Here is a 24,368-nt window from a genome sequence, read left to right as displayed (position 1 = left end):
CCCAGTTGCAGCTCTCTCTGTTCTCACGGAGCAGCAGCATACCACGCATTTCATAATTAGGGCGAGAGGCAGAGATAAGGCCACGGGGCTGAGCACATGAAAGGAGTGTGCTGGGTGTGGGGAGATGGTGCTGAAAGGGAGAAGAGTTTTGTACGGGCTGGAAAAGGCTCTGGCAGAGCAGGGCTGTGGAAGGGGGAGCTGCGTGTGCCAGCGGCAAGCAGCACGGGTGGCAGGAGAACGGGCTGCTTTCCCTGCCAGTCCTGCTTTCCAAGGATTAAAGAGAGGCTGGGGGAAATCCTGAAGTCCAGGACAACATTTAGGAGGGGATTTGGCATCCAGGTAAAAGGAACAAGTGCCCTGCAGTCCAAGGGACACAGCCAGGGTGGCTGTCCCTGAGTCCTGCAGACCTGCTTTGGGGCAAAGACAAGATTTGGGAATTTTCCCCTCTGACCATTCTGCACAAATCCAGCTCAAGGTAATATTTACGAAGCCCACTCTGCATTCTGGAGGGCTTTTGTGTTTGTTTGGTTTGAATAGGCCTGGTTTTGGCAGCAGGGCTGAGGAAACCACACATTTTTACAAGATTCCAAAGTGAAGAGAGACCTCGGCGCTGAGCACCAAAGCACACAGCAGTGGCAGGGCATTATTTGATGAGTAAATCCAGGGGAAAAAAAGCCAGGAAATATGAAAATACAGCAGCACAGAACCTGCGAATTCTGATCTTTAGCCTGGTCTCTGCTGCCTGTGGGTGAGGTGACCTTTGGTGAGCCTCTCCATGTCTTTGTGCCACTCTTGCTCCTCAGACCTTGGGTTTCTTCCCTGGATTCCAACTCTGGGCTCCGAGCCCACAGCTCTGGGCCGGCTGCACTCCTGACCTTTGTGGGCACTCACAGCTGCTCCTGAAACACCACAAAATGTCTGCATTCCATATTTCACCCCCGGCCCACAGCGCTCCCTGACCAGAGAGGAGCCCGAGATAATCGGAATATTGGAGGCTGGTATTATTCCTGTTCAAATTCCTGGGTGGGAGTAAATCCATATTAACCCTCAGCCTACGAACCAGCCCATCTGATTTCTTTTTTTGCTGCTTTAGATATTAAAATTCAGGCCTGGCTATCAGGTGTGGGAGCGGGGAGTCTCTCCTTTGTCTGAGATAAAAGCAACTCTCCTGATTTTACACCACTGCAGCATCCCAGGCTTTGCTCCGGAGAGCCTCACGTAGATCCCTGCCGGTGATAAACCAGGAAGGAATGACCTAAAAGTGGTTTTTATTTTTTTTTAATTTTAATATCTATTTTAATATCTATTTTTTAATGCTGTTTTGTACCTGCCAGCCCTTCTGCTGGGGGTTTGCTCCTCCAGCAGCAGCAGCAGCAGCCTCACTACAAAGTGCTCCCAAAGCCTCCCATTTTCCTAACAAAAGCAGCACATGAACCCCCTCCATAAATGGTGGGGAGCATTTCCCTAAAATCAATCAGCCTCTATTATTCACTTGAAGGCCAATCTCATTGTCTACTTCTTCCTCCGGAGGCCGATTTCTGCCAGGTAGAAAATTAAGTTTCCTTCACTTTTCTTCCCCTACACAATTTTTCAGTGTTTCAGCACCGTTGTTCGGTGTGGGAAAGCGACTTCCTGTCTCAATAAACAAGTGCACACAAGGCTTTTCTGGACACATAATGGGCTCTTTTTTTTTTTTTTTCCCTTTTTCTTTCTTCTTCTTCTTCTTCTTTTTTTTTTTTTATTTTATACAAAAATCATTCCACACTTAACACATCAATGAAGCCACTTAAGCTCTACTGCATCTGAATTAAAGGGGGAATTGTGTGATCAAAGAGTGTGAAGGAACCACACATGGAGTTCTTCAGACACTTTACTTTTGTTACATTTGATACATAACAAACCCAATAAATATGCTTATCCCAGTAGCCCATTTCATTATCTCATATCCTTATGTTTAAGAGCATTTCCTTTAAGAGCTGCTCTTTCTCCTTTGTTTTTTCAGCATCATACTTTTGAAGACGGTTTATTTTAAATGAAGATGCTAAAAAAGAGAGAAAAAATAATTTATTCTTTATTCTTTTTTCTCTAGGTGTGCTCAAACAAGACCAAAAATCACCCTCCACTGAGTTTTTTCCCTGGATATATTTATTCATTCAGGCATTAACCTCAGTTATTACAGGTTATCAGAGACAAGACTTGCACCAGGAATGTTTCCTAAAATTCTTTGCAAGAATTCTCTGCAAATTCATCCCTTTCCCTCCACTATAGATTGAACCACTTGGAAAAAATATAGATTTTGTGTACTTCGATGTTTTTAAATGAGAATAATTGCATATTTGCAGCTAAATTATTTTAAAAATAATGAATCTTGGAGCCTGCCCATTTTTTTCCCTGTTGTTTCACGTGGATGTGACCAATTTCTCCAGCCAACAAAGAAGCTGCAAGGTCTAATTTTTGGGGAATGGCTGATCATTTTGTAGCCAGCAGTGACATGTGGCTGGTCAAAGAGCTGTCAGGGCTGAGCCAAAATGGGACCTTGTTCAACGAGCTGGAGGTTTGAGGGGTGATTTTTATCCACAGATGGACAAATCCAAATTCCTGCAAGGAATCTCTATTTCCAGAAGGGAGTTCAGTGGGATTTCTGCTGGAAACTGCATGCCCAAAACTATATTTATTCCAGTCTACCAGAAATAACCATGGCAAAACCATCCAGCAAACCTCCAGGATGACTTATTTGGGAGGAAATGACAGGTGCTTTTGGCAGAGTTGCTTATTAAAAGGCATTTCAAACTGTGATTTTTAAAACTGCCTTTGTATATTTTTGTTTTTCCCGCCTTCCCCTCCACTTTTCCCAAGGGGTTCTGAGAGAAATGCTCCAGACAGGAGGTTTTATATCCCCTGAAATGGTGAGATCAGCCCCTGTTTGCTGCCACACACAGGACTGACTCCTTTTTCTTTTTAAAAAAATAAAGAAAATTATCCTGCCTTAAAATCATGGGCTGAATTGAACACATCCAAATGCTTCTCATGTGCAGCAAAGGCAGTGGGGAAAAAGCACCTGAACCACTAGGGGAAAAAAAAAACAAAAAACCCTAATAAAATGTATTTTCTGCTCTGTTTCATTCCTATCAGTAAATATCTTTACAAATATGCTTTTGTGATGAGCAGGGCCTGGCTGGGGCTGCCTTTGTTTTGAGGCTTCCTAAATCAAAACAAGCAAACAAAACAACCCCCTGCCAGCTCCTCTCTAACTAGGGCACATCCCTGTCCCCATCCCAGCCCTCAGCAGCTCCCAGCCAAGGTAAAAATTGCAATATTTCACCCCAACCACGAGCTGGAAATTCTTTTAATATCTCAGAGTCCTCCAATTCTCCAGCAATAGAGGCCTGGTCATTAATTGAGCAATTTTTATCCATGAAACAGCTCCTGAAATTGTGGAAATCTGGGACAGCAGCAACAAGAGGGGTGGACATGGGAAGGTGATTTTGGCACTCGTAGTGAGGAGGAATGTCAGAATATGTGGTATTGATGATCCCAAAATTGTAGAAAGTCTCTGTCTGTCAGCCCCCTGCCAAAGCAGAAGCCATAATTGGTCTGTGCTGGTTTCCAGGTTGTTTATTCTGTTTATCTCTCACATGTTCTGCTGCCCTGCCCAGCTCTGTCCTGCAGGGCAGCGTGTGGGGCTCTGCCCTCAGTGGGATGTGACAAACATTAAATACCAGAAACTCCCTGGGCTGCATTTACAAGAACGTGCCAATATCTGTCACCTACGTTGGACAGTGTGTCCCCAGCCTGAACCAACAGAAAAATGCCAACACCACAGTGAGACATGGAGGGCATGAAGAAGGAGAAAAAGGACAAGGCACACACAATTTCCTCCAGCTTGTCCCCTTTGGACCCCTCATCAATCCTAAAATTTTACTTTTGCACCCATGCCACACTTAATTATTACTGATATCAAACCCTCAGAGCTGGTAATTGATCCTGTAAGATTGAAAACTCTTTTCCATGGGCAGAGATCACAGCCAGTGTCTCTGGGGGCTCTGTCCAGGGGGGTTCTGAGCCCTGCCAGGGTCCCAGGGCAGCCAGAGGGAAGCTCTGGGTTCCCACAGAGGAAAATCTGGTGAAAAAGCTCAGAGAGAACCAAGAATTTCAAAAGGTAATGAGGAGTTTGGGGTGTTACTTTCTTCATTCCTTTCCAGACTCAGGAGTACACCTGACACTTGGGTCTGGAATTGCTTCAGGTCACAACTCCACACCAATATTTTATTTATTTTATACCAAGAAAGTACCTGATGAGGAGGGGAAACAGAATTAAAACCCAGCAGCCTGGCTGCTACTAAAAATTAATGCTGAAATATCAACCCAAACTCACCCTTTGGTTGTGGTGCACTTTACTTATAGCAGTGGCATCCACATATACAGGGAATTTTCTACATTTCCCTTCCTGCTGTTGCTTTTTTTCCCTATTGAAATCCATACTGGTCATTAAATCAAGAATTGAAGAAGTATTTAGCAGCAGCTGGGGGCTAAAATTTTGCTCTAACTCCCTTAAGCTGCATCCCATTTATTGGTGCTGGGGAATTTCTGTCCCACACATTTCCATGCCTCAAATGATCTGCTTGAAACAAATAGGAAGAACAGAAAAGATTAGAAATATTTTGATAATATTCCTTTTTTTTTTTACCCTCCACAACTGAAATCCTCATCCAATTTTGGATTCCTGCTTCATTTTCTGAACAGGATCTTTTAAAGGTGACTGTGCTGGGTGTGGTTCTTAGCATTTTTTCCTTCTGAGAAGAAATGTTTTGGGGAAATTAAAAGAGAAATAATCAATTAATAGTGTTTAAAACAGCCTGATGGCAAGAATTTGAGGGAAAATGTGCAAAGGCTGCAAAACTTGCCTGAAATCTTTGCCAAAACACTTAACTGGTAATGGAAAAAAAGCAGCATTTGGGGTTTTTTTTAACAGATTTAATTGAGAAAAGAGACCCCAAAGACCCACTGATGCTTCCCTAAATCGCTGCAGACATTGTACCTAATGATTAAACCAATTCCCCAACCAGAAATTTTTAATCTTGATGGAAATTGAGAAGCAAATTTCAAAAAGGAAGAAAGTGGATTTTTGAAAGGGGACATTTGGGTTTTCCTGCTGCATGAAAGAAAGTTTCCCTCAATTTTCCCTCAATTGTCTTAATTCAATTAAATTTAAAACCTGCCCTGGGAGAAGCCTGAAAAAAAATAGAAAATTTGTCTTAATGTATAAATTAAGGTATTTCTGTGGATTTAACAACTCCCAAAAAAATCTACCAGGTGGACAAAGATGATCCTCCACTGGTTTTGATGTGGAAATGAAGAATTATTTCAGCTTTTGAAGCTCTTTCTGCCAGTATAAATGTAGCCTGGAGATTTCACATTTTCCCTTGACACTTTACAATGGATCATTTGAGTTACTAAGTCCAAAATCCTTAATTTTTTTTTAAGCTGTAGCCACTTTTCCTCATACAGGAACAATCTAATCAGGAGTTAGGGAAGCTCCTTTCACTAGCACTTCCTAATTTCAGATATTTTTAGGCCGCTGAAGATGTTAATGCTGCAATTAAAATAGAAATAAACTGGTTTTCACCACAATTCTTGGCAGAAAGGGAATTCCAGCAGCCTCTTTTGCTCCAATATGAGAGATTCCAGGAAAAAAAACCTCAGCACAAAAAAAAAAAATAAATAAAGGACAACTCTAAGCCAGGTTGGACTGAGGGAAGTCAGATCCAGGGTTAATTTATTGGTTTAATTTATTGGTTTAAAGTGAGCAGAAACCTGAGGGACACACACAATGTCCCCTTCCCTAAAGGAAAATTATTCCATACTGGAAATAAATTCCCCATAGTTCACCTGGCTGAAAATCACACCTAAAATCTGCAGGTCAAAATGAGATTAAAAAGAATTGTGCTTCAGAGAGGAATAATGAAAGTAGAGAAAAATCCAGTTTTTTTCCTTGAGGAGAATAATCCCAACCAGATCCTGGATTGCCAGGATGGCACAGCTGAGATATTTTGGTATCATTCAATAAAAAAGCCATTGTCACCACACTGTCCTTCACAGATACCCTTCAACTCTCCAACTGCATTTTCCAAGTGCTTTATGCTGCATTTTAACAGATTTTAAAGAAAATAATTCAAAATGTGTTGTTTCAGTGCCTGCAGAGAAAGCTTTTGGCTGCTGGCACTGAAATAAGACTGAGAAAAGGTGGATCTGGACCTTAACCTTCAGTGGATCTCCTGAAAGTGGCAGATTTTGCATGAAAAAGAACCCAGATAGGTATATTTTATATAATATAAAGTATATTTTATATATAATATATATTTTATGGAGCAAGGAGTGCCTTCAGTGGCTCCAGAGAAAGATTTTTCCTGTTGGCACTGAAATAAGAATGAGAAAAGGTGGATCTGGACCTTGACCTTCGGTGGAGCCACTGAAAGTGGCAGATTTTGCATGAAAAAGAGCCCAGAAATGTATATTTTATATAATATAAATGTATATTTTATATAATATATATTTTATGGAGCAAGGAGTGTCTTTAGTGGCTCCAGAGAAAGATTTTGGCTGTTGGCACTGAAATAAGAATGAGAAAAGGTGGATCTGGACCTTGACCTTCGGTGGAGCCACTGAAAGTGGCAGATTTTGCATGAAAAAGAGCCCAGAAATGTATATTTTATATAATATAAATGTATATTTTATATAATATATATTTTATGGAGCAAGGAGTATCTTTAGTGGCTCCAGAGAAAGATTTTGGCTGTTGGCACTGAAATAAGACTGAGAAAAGGTGGATCTGGACCTTAACCTTCAGTGGAGCCACTGAAAGACATGGATTTTGCACAAAAGGAGCCCAGAAATGTGTATGTTATATAACATAAATGTATATTTTATATATTTTATGGAGCAAGGAGACAAGGAGTGCTTTCCTCGTGCTGCTCCACAGCTGCATCTCACTTCCAGCAGGGCCTGGCTCACGGCAAGGGAAGATTTGCAGCCCAGGATATAACTCATGATGAGCTCAAGTGGGAATCTGAGCCGTGGCATTTGAATTTCAGAGATTTTCCAAGGCAGGAGAGTCCCTCTGTTCTTGCCTGAACTTTAGATAAGCACACGCTGTGCCACGGCTCTGCTTTCCTCACAGCATTCCTCGAATTTTCACTGCAGTAGGAGGAAAGGGAGAGGGGGGAAAATTGAAAAAAATTAAAAAGGAGAAAAAAATGGAAAAAAAAAAGACAAAAAAAATGTTAAAAAGGGGAAAGAGAGAGGGAGAAGTTTGATTTCCAGGAGGTGTTTTATTGCGGGGATACCCAAAGGCTGGATTCAATCCCAACTCCAGCCTGCTCTCACACAGACAAAGCTCCTCCAAGACCTTCCTCCCCTTCCAAAGGCAATTTTTGGAGGCTTTTCCTGGGCTTCCATGCCCTGACCATCCCCAAATAAATAAATTTTCATCCACCCAAATGAAGCTTCAGTCACTTTTGTATTTTTTTTTTATGTCTGGATCAGAACACGGGGTTAAAAATGCTCAGAAACCCACGAAGCTCAGTCCCACTTGCCCTTATTTGCTGATCTATCACCAACTCAGGTTGCAGAAATGGAAATAAAAAAATAAATTAATAACTAATATAACTAAATAAATGAATATAGTTAAATTAAAAATATAACTAAAATATAAGAGAAAGATGATATATAAAATATATAAGATATATCTTATATATAATATATATAAGATATATATATAAGATATATAAGATACATAAGATATATCAGATATATCAGATATAAGATATTGATATATAAAATATAAGATATATAAGATATAAGATATATAAGATATATAAGATAAGAAATATAACTAAAAAATAAGAGGCTGAAAAGACAGTGAGATAAATGATACACACAGCAATAGACAGAAGCAATTAATTAGATATAGCTGATAGATGTTCTCAAGTAAAACAAAGATCAGCTCCCAGGGATTTGGTTTTTCCCTTGTATTGTGAGATTTGATCAATTAATCTTCGTTAGAATGCCTTTTTTTAAGATAAATCAGCACTTGAAGTTTTGAGCAGGTTCATTCCTTCCTTTGCTAATTCCCACGGAGCCTTTTCTCCTCCTGGAAGTTCATTTTCGAGCCTGGCATTTTGGCTCCCATTTTGTTTCTGAGGCAGACAACAACAGCCAAACCTATTCCTTTCTTACCAGATAACGCTCGTGGCTCGTTACAGAATTCTCAGGCTGTAAATCAACTTGAAAAGCTAATTTAAGGATATTCACTTGCACTATTCAGGGCTGTATAAACATTCCAAATCCCAATTTTTCATCAAGACATATGCAAGCATTTAAAAGGGACTTAAAAGAACCATTTTGCAGCTGAAGGGAGAAGACCGAGCTCCGGCGTTTTATTTTTTTCCCTCCAACAACTATCATGTAATATTAATACACAGGAAAAAAAATAATTAAAAAAATATATATTTCCAGTGTCCCTGTGTATTTATGAGGTCCTAAGGGGTGGCAGAGTTCTTTCAGCCCAGAGGAAAGCTGGAGGAAACTGCAGGAATGAGAGCGACCGTGGAAAACATCAAATACGCGACAGAATTCCTCGGTCCGGCGCAATTCCTTGCCCCGGTGCTGTGGTGTTGGTTTTCACTGTATCTGCTGGTTTAATTTGGTTTAATTGTTTCTGCCTGTTCAGCCCTTTGTCTGCCCAAACCCCCTCGCCTTAGGGAGATTTCAGAATCAAAAGGTGGGACGGGGCTTGGGCAGGAAATGAGCGCTGGTGGCGCGGCGGAATTAAAGGACAAAGTTCAGGAGTGGCTCTAGGAATGGCTGGATTCATGCAAATTTTAGGGTTTTTCCTTCTCCTCTTGTTGTTGGGGGTTTTTTGGTTGGTTTTGTTGTCACTAATCCAAAAAAACCTCAAAAACTCTGTGTTTGTGATTCTGGAATTAAGGAGAAAGTTCGGGAGTGGCTCTAGGAATGGCTGGATTGATGCAAATTTTAGGGTTTTTCCTTCTCCTCTTGTTGTTGGGTTTTTTTGGTTGGTTTTGCTACCACTAATCCAAATAAACCCCACCAACCTTGGGGGTGTGACTCTGGAAGTAAAGGAGAAACTTCAGGAGTGGCTCTAGGAATGGCTGGATTAAGGCAAATTTTAGGGTTTTTCCTTCTCCTCTTGTTTTTTTTTCTGGTTGGTTCCGTCACCACTTCTCCCAACAAACCCCACCAACCCTGGGTTTGTGACTCCAGAGTTAAAGGAGAAACTTCAGGGGTGGCTCTAGGAATGGCTGGATTCAGGCAAATTTTAGGGTTTCTCCCTCTCTTCTCGTTGTTGGGTTTTTTTGGTTGGTTTTGTCATCATTAATCCAAATAAACCCCACCAACCCTGGGTTTGTGACTCTGGAGTTAAGAGGAAGTTCAGGAATGGATGGATTAATACAAATTTTACGGTTTATCCCTCTCCTCTTGTTTTTTTTGGGGGTTTTTTTTGGGATTATTTGTTGTTTCTGTTGCCATTTCTGCAAATAAACCCCACCAACCCTGGGTTTGTGACTCTGGAATTAAAGAAGAAAGCTTAGGAGTGGCTCTAGGAATGGCTGCATTAACACAAATTTTAGGGAATCTCCTCCTCTCCCCACTCTTATTGCTGTTGGGTTTTTGGGGGATTTTGACTGGCATTATTGTCACTTCTCCAAACAAATCCCACCAACCCTGGGCTTGTGACTGAAATTAAAGAAGAAAGCTCAGGAGTGGCTCTAGGAATGGCTGGATTAATACAAATTTTAGGGGTTTTCCTTCTCCTCTTGTTTTTTTTCTGGTTGTTTCTGTTGCCATTTCTCCAAATAAACCCCACCAACCCTGGGTTTGTGACTGGAATTAAGCTCTAGGAGTGGCTGGATTAATACAAAATTTAGGGAATCTCCCTCTCCCTCTGCTCTTGCTTTTATTTTTGGTTGGTTTTGTTGTCACTTCTCCAAACAAACCCCAAAACCCTGGGTTTGTGCCTCGACCCTGCTGATTCCTGCTCCCCGTGGATCCCTTCCCCACGTGGGAGGTTTTGGAGACAGAAAGAGGGAGAGGGAGCAACACTGGGGTTTCTATTTTCGGTGGGGGAGTGCAAAGTGAGCTCCCAAAATTCCTCACGATGCCCATGGCACGCTCCAGGAAAATAAACAGAGCTGGCATCGGGATCTGTGCAAGGAATCTTATTTTTCCTCCTTTTTTTAAGTGCATTCTCATCCTCCTCTCCTCTTCTATCTCTCCCTTTCCCAGATTTTTTTTTCCTCTCATGTCTTTGGACAAAAGATTCCACAATCAGAGATGCAAACACCCAGCAAGGAGGATATGTGCTTCAAATGCCACATGGCCAATAAAACCTATTTTACAGCAGATCTCACCTTTTACAAGCAAATTGACCACTGTAAGAAAAAAAAAAAAAAAACTGGCCCAAAATCCTGGTGTAAAACAGCCCCTAACACCCCAACCCTTAATTACAGCTATTTAAAAAATTATCTGAAAAATGCACAGTTTAAAAAAAAAAAAAATTAAAAATTGCAATAGTGAGAGTTCCAGTATCCAACCAAACCAACCAAAAGGTACGAGGCCACAGATTTCAGGAATTAATTTGGGTTAATTCAGATGGCAGAGATGAGGTAGGCAAAATAACAAGCAATTACCTTTTCCTGCCTTTGAAGAACAATGAACTTGGGAACCGGTCCAACTTTAGGGAGAGTGATTACAGATTTTCTGCTCACAGAAACCTCTCCCTCCTCGAGACATACAACACGTGTGTACATATGTACTTTTTATGGCCATCCACTGATCTGCAGTCCATAACACTTGCAGGATTAATTAAAGATAAAATTCAATTATTTATTACATACCCTGCTAATTATTTTTGAAGCTCCATAAAGAGAGCAGGAAAAGCTGCCCAACACAAGCCATAATTAAGCAGAAAGGCAGCATTTGTGTGGTCACTTGGCCAATCCAACATGCAAAACGTTTATCATTTAACCATTTCCTTTATATTGTGCACCAGCCTAGGAGGGTTTGAACGCTGGGCAGGATGACAAATTAAATCTAAATTTGAGGAGGGAATATCTATTTCTACAAGTTTCGACAATCACTTTAATGGATAATAAGCAATGTTAAATAAAACATGCACCTAAATAGGCATTAAAGGCTTTTTACATAGTTGGAAGAAAAGAAAACAGTTTTTTTCTCTTTTTTTCCCCTTTTTTTTTTTTTTTTTTTTTTTTAATGCTGCAGACTGCAGGCATTTTGGTCTATCTCTGTCAAGTGCAATTCTTTCTTGATGAATGACAAGGTACGATAATAGGCTGCCGTTACCAGGGCAACCAGACAGCAGAGCTGTGTGCCTTGAATTTTGTCATCTGAAAATGAAACCAGAAGCAAAAGAAAAGCTGAGAATCGAGCGACAGATTAACTCTGAGGGGGGGGGACTGGCGGGGGGAGAGGGAGCACAGGAGGAGGAGGAAGGAGAGAGCAAGGAGGGGGAGAGGGGGCTGCATTACAAGCAATTAAAATTACTGTAATCTGTGCTCGCTGTGTGTGTCTGGGTTGCAGTTGCAGCTATCATTTGTCAATAAAGCTTCCAGCCCTGTTTTCCCCACTGTTCTCTTTGTTCCAGATATCTGGAGGGCTGGGAGGGGGGGAAATAAAAAAAAGCTTTAAAAAGTACTTTTTTGGGGCACTCACCTGTACAAGAGGTGGTTCTGCAGATTTGCTCCCAGCAGCTCTCCTGGTTCCACCCTGCATGAGGGTGGGGATGCAACACTCATTTCTGGATAAAATAGGATATCCCATGGATAAATGGGATCACATCAACCCAAAAATCCCCCAAGGATTTACCCAATGGCCTCACCTGGGCCTGGGAGAGGATCAGAGCCATCCCCACGGGAATTGGTTTTGTCTCACAGGGACAAAGTTGGGGACATTCAGCCAAAGGTTGAAAGCAGAAGAGCTCAAGGGGGTCAGTTCACCAACTCCGACCTGGCGTCGAATTTAAACACCAGGATGGCTGGATCTGGGCTTGGTTCAGCTTGGCTTTATGGAGATGAGCTAAAAGTCTCTCCTTTGTACCCATAAATTCCGCCCAAACAGAATCAACACACACACAAGCCTTGGGTTTATAAAAAATACCCAAACTGCCAAGTTTGAGCTGTAGATGCACGGTGTAAATGGCTTCACAAACTCAAAATATTCCCAGCTGAGCCAAAAACTCTGCCTGCCCAAGCCCCGGGAACTAAACCTGTGGCAAATTTCCTCAGCCCCGTAACCTGAGACCTCACAATATTCGTGTTTCACCCTCTTCCACTCCCTCCAGAGATTTTTACGGATGTCTCCTCTCCCTAACCTCCTGGGCTCGCAGATTAAACTTCACTCCTGCAGTTTTGTGGAAGAGCTGTTGATAAAATAACCCTCCTGTAATTTCTCTGCAGTGCCTCAGGCGAAACTCCCCGCGATCCTTGCGCTCTGTGGGTGAATCATTAGGCTCCTGTACCTCAGAAATTGGCATTTCTGCCAAGTTTGACGATGAGGAAACCGCCACAAAGAAAAAGCTGCCTGAGTCAGACCCTTTGAAGAGTCCACGGGACTCTCTCCTCCTCCTTCAGCTTGGACCAGGCTTTAACAGCACTTGAAAAAAGGATTTTCGATTCCTGGCTCACAGCTTCAGGTCTCATTAAGGCCAAATTTCTTCCCAACGAGCTTTGTCTGAAAACATTGATTTAAAACGTAGTTAACTCAATTAAAAAAGAATGCAAAGCAATAAATGTTGCCTAACCAAAATTACTCCACCTTTGCACAGGAAAATTATACTCTGAGCGTGTCAGTCATAGAGATGACATGTTCTGGAAATAAAACTTCATAACCTATGCATGTTTTTACATGGGCAAGTCAGTTACCTGATTTTTAAGGTGTCTAAAGGAAGTGATCATCCCTCCTTTTTCTCTATAGTCTAATGGGTTATAAAAGAATGACTTAATTTTTTGGCATCTCGACCGCCTTTGAATATTTTCCATGGAAGAAAGAAGTGATTTTTCTCAGTATCATCGCTTGTGTGATTGGGTTTTTTGCCATGGCAAGCCCAGGACGTTTCAGTTGTGCTGATTTATTTTTACCCCACGCCTGTGTCTGCGTGGCACCGAGGAGAGGAGCCCCTGCAGCTCTGGCAGCAGCAGCAGCTTCCTTCCACAGGGACGAATCAGCTCTGGGTGTTTGGGGAGGGAATGTGGAAATTCATGCACTTACACAAAGTTTTGGACCTGGATCATCTCCACCTTCCAGCTGAGCTCCCGCACAGGTATCAGGAAGAAACATTTTGTTTTTTGGGGTTGGAGGAATGATCTGGCTGCCCCTCCAGTCTCCATCCAAGCAAGTGGCCACCAGGGCAATTACAAACTTGTGTTTATTGCAAGCTGTTTCCAAACCCTTCCTATGAAAGTTGGTTTGTCCCTACTTTTCCATTCAGTTTTTGAGAGGCAGCAGGAATCTGCACTAGAATTTGTCACCAGCTGCATTTATAATATGGGAAGGTGTTACTCCTGATGATCTGGTAACCCCCAAATTGGTTTCGTCCAATGCAAAAAGGGGTTTTGTATTGAGGGGTTTTTATTATTTAGGGTTTTTTAAATTTCCTTTTACTATTATTTCTTTTTTTTTTTCCTATTTCCTTTTCTATCCTCTCAGCATTCTCCTGTTTGTGCATTGTGAGAAAGGAAGAAAATGAGTTCTGCTTTATTTGAGCTGCTAATTCCCACAAATCAGGAGATTTGGGTAACACACTAAACTAGAGCCTTTCTCCAGCTGCCACACATCAATTCTACTTTTCCCATCATGTAGCACAGGTGTCTATCACCATTTGGGAAATCTCATGGCAGAACCATCAAAAACATTTGGGAAATGTTCCTTAAAACGGTGTCCTGCTTCGTCCAGTCCTTCTACCTGCTTTGGTCAAAAAAGACCAAAAACATCATTTTAAAGACATCATTTTAAAGACATCATCTACATATTAATTTTTACTAATTCTACACTGCTTTTCTCATAGTGGGGTGAAGCACAGAGCATAGTCACCATGATTATTTTAAATTTGGGAATGAATTAAGGCCTCAGAGCTGTCTTAAGCCACTAAATCATCCTGATTTTTAATCTTCCTTCATGCACCTCTGTGTTAACTCAAGCTGAGGCTGAATTATTGAATTCTTGTCCCTGATAAGCAGTGGCAGAGCAAGAGCTGGAGTTTACTCAGCCTTGTGCATCCATCAGCAGCGTGTCAGGCGGTTTCCAGTCCTGGAATCCTGATTAACAGTGGTGATGGAAGAGGCCCCTGGAAAAGAGCGGGGTTTTCAAACCCCTCCACGGAGAGGTGACAGCTCAACAAATCACCTTTGGATTTGTGAGCTCAGCAGATTGTTCCTGGAAGCTGTTGAGAGAAAATAAATATGGAAAACCACAATGTCATTTCTAAGAGTCGCTTTTCAGAGCCTGACCACATTTTAAGTATCTGCTAAGTGATGTCCTTTCTCCTCCCCTGCTCCCGGCCAAAACCAATGTTGTATCAATCTCCAGACAAAGACAAGCTGGGGTTCCAGACACCAAAACAAATACCACCTACAGCCCTCCTGAGTCACACAACTCATGTGATTTCAAATAAAAATAATACAAAAAAAAAATTAACGAAAGAAAAGCTCAACTAATTCTTAATCTGAGAGACTCACAGAAAGGAAATAACTCAGCAAGGCTTTCCTCTTTGTGAATGGCTCAGTGTTCGAGGGAGAGAGGATGAGTTACAAATGCGAAATAGCACAGCACATCTTTAGATAATAAATGAATTTTGCAGCTGGGCCCAAACCCACCCTGCAAGGTGTGACCTTACAGGCAGCCCCTGTAAGAATTGTCCCTGGGAAGGTGCAAAGCTTCCTACCATGCCCATGGAGATGGATGATCCTGCATCCCTCAGCTGTGGGGCTGGACCAGCTCCAGCCTGCCGGAGCCCACCCTAGGTCAGGGTGGCTCCGTGTGGTGGAAAAGTCTCTCCTCCAGCCCGAACTTCCAAAGAAAACTCAGCAGTCTCTGTTGGTGGGTCTCAAGGCAGTTTATTGCAAGTTATCTAAAAGATTTTCTCCTTGGGCTGCTGTGGTTTGCTCACAGCTCAGGCAGAGGCACACACACACCCTGACATCCTCTCTGACCCCGACTGCTTCTTCTCTCCCACCCAGGGCTGCTGCTCTCTTTTATATGGTACATTACGTGTGACATGGGTACAGTTTTTCCCAATGCCTATTACCTGTATTAAATGGTGCTTTTCTATCTTTTATATGATACATTACGTGTTACATGGTTACAGTTTTCCCCAATGCCTATTACCTATATTAAATGGTGCTTTTCTATCTTTTATATGGTACATTACGTGTTACATGGTTACAGTTTTCCCCAGTGCCTATTACCTATATTAAATGGTGATTTTCTACTCTAAACCAATCTGTGAGTGCCAACATCACCAAGAACATGGAGGTGAGGAAGGAGAAAGAGGGAGGACAGGGCAGGCCCAAATCCCAAATCCATCTTAAACCCTCTGACCCCCATGTACAAAACCAAAACCCCCCTGTACAGCACTCAAAAATTCTCCCCTCTACTTTGTAACTACTTCTACTCTAATATCTAAAATTTTGTGACTTCTTGTTCTTCCTGCAAGGTTGGTAACTCATTCCATGGCTCAAACCCAAAATCACAGCTGTTTGCAGCTGCCTGCCAGGGTCTCAAATGCTTCTGACCAGGGCCTGGAACATCCAAAAATGTCTGAGGGACATTTTGAGTTCTGACACCAGCCCTGGTTTATGGATCCCCATATGTCAGCACAGCTTCCAGAGCCCAGCCAGCTCCCTTTGGGAAGCCCTGGACACTGGCAGGAGAAGCTTTGATGTCTTTGCATGTGTCTGTCCTCCTCGTGGAGATCCCCTGGCTCAGCAAACTTCTCCAGGTGTCCTTCCTGAAATCTGCCTCAGGGATGAACAAAATGTTTAATAAGGACTGGGGAAAATGGCTCTTTTGGAGAGAAAGATAATGCTAAGCTTATATGCATGGCATCTGGGCTTTCTGGTTATGGGTACATTAAAATGTATTTAAATACTGGTATTAAATTAGAGCTTCTTGCTCTGAGTGCAGTTGTCCAATAAATTATTTCAGAAATGGCTTCAGACTTTTGCAATAATTGGTTTTTGGCAAGCAACAGGACTCTTAAAAGAGCCACTATATCATTCTGAGGAGATCATAAATGAGAGTTAACTCCTAGATACGGTCATTTGCAAAACCATCAGAGGTAATAACAAAATATGAGCCACTTCAAAATGGACTGCTGAGGAGGAAGCTGAGGGGAAAAAACCTGTCACCAACCCACAGCAGGCCAGCAAATGCAGGCAAAATGGATTCCAGCCTGCAGCCCAGCAGATCCCCTCTCTGTCAGATGGAGCTGGCAGACGAGAGTTTTTCTCTTTGAGAAGAATGCCAGAGCTGTCTGGTGGGCATCATCTCCAGTGGACACTGAGAACTGTGTGCTCCCAGCTCTGCTCTTCCCTTTGATGCCATTTTCAAGTTTCATTTTCAGCCTTCTGTTCCCTCCAATAAAAGAATGAACAAGCCTCTCTGATTTATTTTTTTCCCCCAAAAAAAAAACATTGCTGATCAACCTCTAACCACTGTTTTTCCTCCTGAGGGGTTTTTCACAGGAGCACAGGCCAGGAGGAGATTTCCTCCTGCTCTGCAGAGCTGAGGGCAGGTTGGTTACCCATGCACCACATCCTAAACGATGGCACTGCTGACTCTGCTGGCACAGGCGTGGTGAGAACCTGGGAATTCTCCATCTCTGAGGTGGCCCTCAAATCTCTGCTCCCTCTGACCAGGGACAGGACCTGAGGGAACGGCTGGGAGCGGTATCAGGGGATGGTGTTGGGTGTTTGGAAAAGGTTCTTTCCCCAGAAGGTGGTGGGGCACTGAGCATTCCCACCAGGGAATGGGGAATGAGCTGCCAGAGCTCCGGAGCATTTGGACAAGGTGGGATTTGGTGATCCCTGTGGGTCCCTCCCAACTCAGGACATCCAATAATTCTATAATTCAAGAATAATCACAATTCGGGACATGCTATAATCCTATAATTCAAGAATAAAGCAGTGTCCAGCACGATGATGAGCCAAAATTAACTAGTTATCCATGAAAACACTCTGAAAAACACCCCTTGGACGCTCTGGATTTGAGGGCTCTTGATGGAGAACTGAAGGCCTCAATCCATAAGCCTCAAACTGGCAAGAGAGACCAAATATTTGGAGTATGACAAGAAGCAGCTTATCCAATTTAACTTATCTGTTTTCCTACCAGTTGGAGAGGCTCCTGCATCTCCTCTGGGGTGTGGGTGGGGGTTAGGAGAGCTGTCACACTTTGATAAGTAGGGCGCTCCGCTATGAAAGATTAAGGCCAGAGATGAGGACACAGCTGAGTGTAAATGAGACTCCCAGGAGTGAAGATCAAAGTTGGGAGGAAAACCATAGTAAAGCATGAAAACCAAACTTCCTACCAGGAACTGAAGCATGCAAGGGCCATGGTGACTTTCAGCTTCCAGGCCAGAGGCTGGAGGGCTCACTGAAAGCTCTGTGCCAAGCTTGGATGCTCCTCACTGGAAACAGATGGGAAAAGAGGGGTTCCTGCATGTCCCAGGAAAAGAACCAACTCTGCAGGCTGGGGAATCATGCTAACAAAGCGAGACAAGATACAGCTTTGATATTTCTTGGCATTTTTCTCCTGTAAATATGAAGACCACAAGACTTTAAAAGAAGCCCAGAGGGTTTCTTGTCTGTGTGTAGTCATGTAAACCACTGCTCATCAGAGAGGATTTCTGGCTAAGGAATTAAAGCTGTTTCCTTCCTGGCCCCATTTGTTAAAGATTTTGTCTCTGCTGCTTCAGTCCATCATAACTGGCTGGGACTTCAGAGGATGGGAGAGGGAAAATCTCTCCCACAATAAGGTGACAGCCATGAACACTCATCTGGTGCAGGAAAAGAAGGTGCACTGGTCTCAATGCCATATTCTCTTCATCACAGGAACTCTGCACATGTTATTATTACCTTGGCCAATTCCCTCACTCTCTGAATGACTTCATGTGAAATTTGGGGTAAATAATTCAATTTCCCTGAGCCTGCAAAAGAGGGGGGGGTTTAAATAATGATTGTACTTACCCTATAAACTGCAACTCAGCCATTAGATCCATCTTATCTGAGCATCTGATAATCTCCTGCTGCTCCCCACATTGCAAGCATTAAGTTTGTGGAAATATGGCATGGCAGGAGCAGGAATGAGGTCTGCGCTCGTGTTCAGGTCAGAGGAGGAATAAAAGGAACACGGAGGAGCTGCTTTGGCAGTGGTGCTTCTCACTTTGCAGATCCCAGCCTCCTTTAATTAACTTTTCTGAAGTACGTGAGGAAAGAAGGGTGGAACACTGAGCTCTTCTGGTGTGCTCTGACTGCAGCAGAGCTTCTCTCCAAGGCTATTTTCAGCAGCTGCTGCTCATTGCAGCTTCCAGCGGAGGGGAATAGGGGTGGCATCTCCCACTAAATATGCCAGCACTGTTGCCTGCACTACCACGTGTCAGTTTGGGGTTAAAAAGGATGGTTTAGGGTGCATGGAGCAGGGGGAGGCAGGGCTTCACCCTGCAGCAGGGCTGGGCAGCTGCAGGTGAGGGAGGTGAGCTCTGCTCTCCCTTGGAGGTGCCCTGCAGTGACCTGTTCCATGCCCAGGGACACTCCAGTGTCCCTGCACTGGGACAGTGACCTCTCCCAGCGGCTGATGCTGGGCCAGCACCTTCCCTTTCACAGGGTTTATAGTGGGAGACAGCCTTCCTGGTTTCTTCTCCCCCTTCCCCACATTTTTCTCCTTCAGTTTCCCATCCCATCCTCATCATCTTTCTCGTCAGGTCACTGCCTCCCTCCACCTCCCGTTTACACTGGGGACAAGGAGTCAGATGGGAAATTCCCCATCCCCACACCCCAGCTCTGCCCATCCCCAGGGGCTTCCCTTGGTCACTGAAACCCTGCAGCAATAAATTTTAAATTTGGAACTGCACAGGGTGCAGAGTGGGAGATGCAGGAGAAGGGAGGAGCTAAACCACATAATTTGCAATTCCTGGGATGAGCTGAGTAAGGGCTCTGGGTTCTCATCCAGGGTCAGGCTCATTTCTGTGCTGCTGCATTTCCACCCCAGCTTTACCTGTGAGCAGAGCCAAAACCCCATCACACCTTCCCCTCTGGCAGCAGAGCCAAACTCTGGGATGAATTTCCATCCACAGGCGACCTGGTTTTGTTTCCACCAGTTTTCCCCAGTGCTCTCCCTCTTCCCATGCCTGCAGAAAGCAATTCCTGACTGGGAGCACAGCATCCATCAACTTCCAGGAGAGCAGGAATATTTATATCAGCTGGGGATTGGACCAGATTATGTTTAGCTTTAGTCCCCCGTTTCAGAAACAATAATGTTATGAATAATCCTTTTATGTTCATACATCTTGTATAAATATCTGAAACATGTATAAAACCAAGGAGAGGAGGGAATTCATTAAGGTGGTCAAGGGGAATGTTGCTCTGAGGAACAAGGGGCTGCTTAGGAGAGTTAAAACTGGTTTATCCCATTACTTTTTCTTTAGAAAGAAACCAGGGAAAACTAAATCTAACAAAATTTTTCTGAACAATGGTGAGTATTAGTTTGTGGAAGCATATTCCTGAGTAGCTCATGGGAGCATTAGTGTGTTAGTTCAGCTGCCCTAAAATATGCATGATAGTTTTTCTTCCGTGTTTTGCTGCAAAATTCCCGATCAGGCAGGTCCAAAGTCTGGAATCAATAGTAATTTTTCAACAGAGTTCCACGAATTTACAGGCAGGCCCCATGTGCTCATTATTCAAAATAAATGAAGGGAAGAAACAGTGAATCAAAATGTGACAGGGGCTGGGATTTTTGGAAAATCCCTCTAATTTTAAAGAGACCTTCAAGCCAACTTTTTAAGACAAAACAGGGCATGCATTGAATTTTCAGCTCAATGACATCATGTCACCCTGATTTCATCTGGTCCCCGCATGTTCTTGGTTCCAGTGTTGTGATTTATTACCATTTGAATGATAAAGCACCCAAGAATGTTCAGGCAATTGGATTAGCCCATTGACTGAATGTACAGACAGATATTTTTAGGAAAGAGGTGTCAGTTTGTGCAATATTAGTTGGCCTGATCCGATTTTTTTTTACTGAGGGGGAAGGGGAATTTCCCTTCTCACATGGTTCTGGTGGTACCTCTGTGTTTGGTTCTTTTAAAGAGGAGAGTTGAATGGCACAAGATTTTTATTCATCAAAGCCGAGACCAAGTTCTTGACACCCTCTGCTGAGTCTTCTGAGAGAGAGAGAGAGAGAGAGGCTGGCAGGAAAAACCAAGCCCAAATTTTGCCTGCAGTTTAAAGAGACTCAGGGCACGGATTTTGGCGTTCCCACATTCTGTAGGGATGGGTCAGCAACGATAATTTATGGGGAGCAGGATTAGAACACATGCAAGCCTCTGGATGCCAAGTTCTTGATTCACACCATCCCATCCTCATAAATTATCAGGTGGATCCTCCAAGCTGGAAGCTGCTCGGACCCACAGCTCCAGACAGACAGACAGGATGTGGGGGAAAAAAAACGATGCTCCTGTCTTTTGTTTGACAAATATTTTAGGACAAGGCTCCACGCCAAAGCAAAAATAACCCTGAAAAACTGGAATAATTCATGAATAACGTGGCACGACAACAAAAGGTTTGTGTTAGGGTAGTGGATTCTTTAATTCAGCCAAGAGGAGAAAGTGCTAAAATCAACACAAAGGGATCCCATTAGGAGATGAAAGGCTGGCTGCAATCCCTTTGGTTTACTCAGCTGGGTCACTTTAGGAGCACTGAGTGCTCAGGTGTGGCCTAATTCTCCTTTTCTTGTGTTCCTAAGCGGGGCAGGGGCTGAGGGCGTGTTTGGGTGGGAAGGGAATTCGAGATGTGTATTTCGAACCATTCTGGCCATCCTACACCAAACTGGTTCAGTTCCACATAAATCAGGGAAAGGGCCACGATGGCTCCAAAAATTTCTTGCTGTCTCAACAGCAAACTCTTCATTTCACATGAAAGCATCAGCAGCCTCTGGGAAACAGATTAAATCTAGCTCCAAACTTCCTCTTGATATGGATAAAAAATGTCTAGGAGGGCTGGCTGGACTGGTCCCAGCAGGAACGAGACCTCCTGCTGCTGAGCCCTTGGTTCAGTGTTTTAACATCCGATCTTACTGTCCCTGGGTCAAAATGATGCCTGGTGCCATCCTGACAATCACACTAGGGTCAGCTTAGGAAAGAATTCCTTCCAGTGCATGTGTGGGTTTTGAATCCACCAAAGTCCAGCTCTCAGGAGCAAGGCAAGGCTCTGAAGGCAGCAGGTAGAGAGAGAAAAAGCCAAAATTCAGAGATTCATGTAAAAAAATGGAAAGGAGCAAGTTTAAGTGCTCACTCTTTTAAACATCTCTATTTTTGCATCTCCTCTAGAAGTAAAAATGATTTGGTTTATGGAAGAAACATCGAGGCACCACCAATGATTTGGTTTATGGAAGAAACATTGAGGCACCATCAATGCTGAGGATTTCAGGGATTAATTGCTTAGATATTGCTAATTGTGAGGGGAGGGAAGGGGTTCACCAGAGGGCTGTTACCTTTGTCTTGTGTTTTAGCAGCAAGCAGGGAAAAGCTGAAAGGAAAGGATATGAAAGGATATTCTGGGCCATGTGATGTAAAAATAGGGGCAGGCTGCCATCAAAATCAGAAATTCCCCAATGGAATTGCCCTCCCTGGTTAATCCCCCACTTGCAGACTCCAAACCCCTCTGGGCTGGGCTTTCCTGGGCCTCCTGGCAAGATTTACATGAAATATAAAAATCCATGAAGGTAATTCTGCCGTCAGTGGTGGAGATGGAGCTGTGAAATGATCCCAAAAGAGCCAGTGCTTCCCAGGCAAAACCTGTGCTTTATTCCAGGGAATTCCCTGATATTCCCAGACCCACCTCACTGCTGCTGGATTTATCTACCATGAGGCCTGGCTGGCTGTGAGGCAGAATTTAATGATAGAGGGAAATATGTGCAGAATGAGGGGTTTATCACGATCTATTTAATAAATTAAATTAATTAGGAAGCAGGACTTCTGCAGCTTTTGAGGTCAAAACAACCTGAGCATATCAAGAGGTCTTGACTGAGCCAAGATTTGCCTGGGCAATTTTTTTCTGCGTGACTTTTCTTCTGACTAACGTTGAGTTAACAGAGGAAAATCTTCCTTAAAAGCTGTGCAAGCTGCCAAATGCAGCACACTCAGCTCCAAACACCCAAAAACACCCAAAACCACCCAAAAACTGCTTGGAGGTGGGGGAGCCAACAATTTCCAGTGCACTCAGAGCTGCTGGGGGCACAGCTTTATCCCCCCACTGCTACATGACCTATGCTGGAGGTGTCTGTAAAGGAAATATTTGAAAACTGAGGGTGCATTAGAGGAGTGATTGCAGCACGGTGATTTATAGCTGCAGTAATGGACTGGGTCTCAGCAGGCTGAAATCCAATTATCAGCCCTGCCATCTCAGGCAAAATGCTTCAGCCAAACTTTCTAATCAGTGCTTTTAGGTTTGGGTTGCTGTTCAGAGGTGCTCAGCACTTCCTCACCCCACAAAATTAACATATCCCTGGCTTTCTCCAAAGCAAACCCTCAGCATGGAAAGCCAGTCTCCCCTCCCCTCTACAGGAGGAAAAAATAGATTGAAAAAAAAACCCTAAAAGAACTCATTAAATCAGATTATATTTGATACTACTGTGCTTGATAAATATTTTCAATAGCTGGGTTGAAAAATCAATAATCAGGAAAATCAAAGTGAGGAAAAGAGGATAAAAATGGCAAAAATGAGGGATGTGATTCACTTTCCTGTGTGGATCAGGATCAGGAACATTTCCACACCCACCTCACCCAGGGACTTGTGAGAGTTCATTGAGGCCTCTGCAGAAAGTGGCTGCAGCTCCACAGATGAAGTTGCTGTAGAAGAGCTGCATTATGAAATAATGAGGGGCCATCACATGCGAACAAAACACACTTGGGTATTTCTCCACATCTTTTAGAACGCTGTGGTGTTTTCCAGCAGCCTCATCCATTCCAAATCCGCAGAGGATCAAACACTTCCCAGAATATTTTGTCTTTTTTTTTTTTAATTTATTTCTGAATATTTTTTTTTTAATTCTGAAATGACAGCATTGCTATTTCTTTTTGGGGTGTTGAAACCAAAAAGGGGATTAAAAAAAAAAAAAAATAAATAAGGGAAGGTTTCACACAGCGTGTTCCAAAGGAACAAAACTTCTCCCTCGACATCTGTCCCTGAAGAACAGAGGAGACCTTGGGTTTCATATCTCAGCTGAAGAGATAAATGTGGAAACACCTCCCCCACTGTCCCACAGCAGTGTCGTGGCTGGGCTGGGACAGATCCCTCAGGAGAAATAACTGAATAACTGCTTCAGTTATAAAAAATAAACTTCACTTTTGCCTCTGGAGTCTCCTCTTGCCTCCCATCTCCCGGAGAATTGACACCAGCACAGAGCCCTCAAAAAACAGACAGAGGCTGTGCTTTGGTGGGAGAATTCCTCCTAAAATATCCCAAAATAGAGGCTGGGGAACAGGAGCAGTTTTATTTGCCTTTGCAGTGCCAGTTGGTGTGCCATGGCTGTAAGGAAAAGGAACATTTGGCTGCCTCAGGAATATGGGGACTTCAGCACCTTGTTGAATACTTTCAGCAATTGAACCAAAATGTTGTGTTTCTCCTGAGTTTTGATCACTATTTTTGAGTTGTCTGCTCAGATATTCCAAAAGGAATTGGATGCTGATGCAAAGACACCAAAAAGGACACCACTACTTCAAAACCAGGGCTTCCCTCCTGCTACGGTTTCGCTGCATCATCTTCCAAAATCCACATTATCCCCCAAAACTACACACAGAAGGTCAGGCCATGTGAAAAAGAGCAAAGGGGGACAAAGGAAAACAGGAATTGTACCAAAGCTGTGCTGTTATTTCTGAATTATCCATCAAACAGGGGAGGGAAAAATACAGATTTCAGGATTTTTTTTCCCTATTTGGGCCTTCAGCAGTAAGATGCAACAAGCAGACACTGGTGGAGCGAGAACACAATTCAGTGGAAAGGCAGATTTTGTGTGTGAGGTGCTCCACGAGCCCACCAACCCTCTTCCCCAGCTGCCATCCA

The sequence above is a fragment of the Lonchura striata genome, chromosome 23, assembly GCF_046129695.1.
Source record: "Lonchura striata isolate bLonStr1 chromosome 23, bLonStr1.mat, whole genome shotgun sequence".
Classification (NCBI taxonomy): domain Eukaryota; kingdom Metazoa; phylum Chordata; class Aves; order Passeriformes; family Estrildidae; genus Lonchura; species Lonchura striata.
This window is presented reverse-complemented; position numbering follows the sequence as displayed.